The sequence below is a fragment of the Chrysochloris asiatica genome, unplaced genomic scaffold (genome assembly GCF_000296735.1).
Source record: "Chrysochloris asiatica unplaced genomic scaffold, ChrAsi1.0 scaffold00138, whole genome shotgun sequence".
Taxonomy (NCBI): Eukaryota; Metazoa; Chordata; class Mammalia; order Afrosoricida; family Chrysochloridae; genus Chrysochloris; species Chrysochloris asiatica.
Window position 1 is genome coordinate 310723 of NW_006408656.1, and position 231 is coordinate 310953.

The window sequence follows — 231 nt, forward strand, 5'->3', positions numbered from 1 at the left end:
TTTGATACTCAGAGAGCCTCAATTTTTTACTTTCTTAAAATTATCTCAAAATGCTATACCAACAAAGCAAAATCATTACCATGCAGTCAACTCCGACTCATGAAGAATTTATTGGACAGATTAGGACAACCCCATAGGGATTCCAAGGCTATAAATCTTTGCAAAAGCTTACTGTCATCTCTTTCTTGCCTTTAGGATTCAATTTCTGGCCTTTCAGTCAACAATGTCACA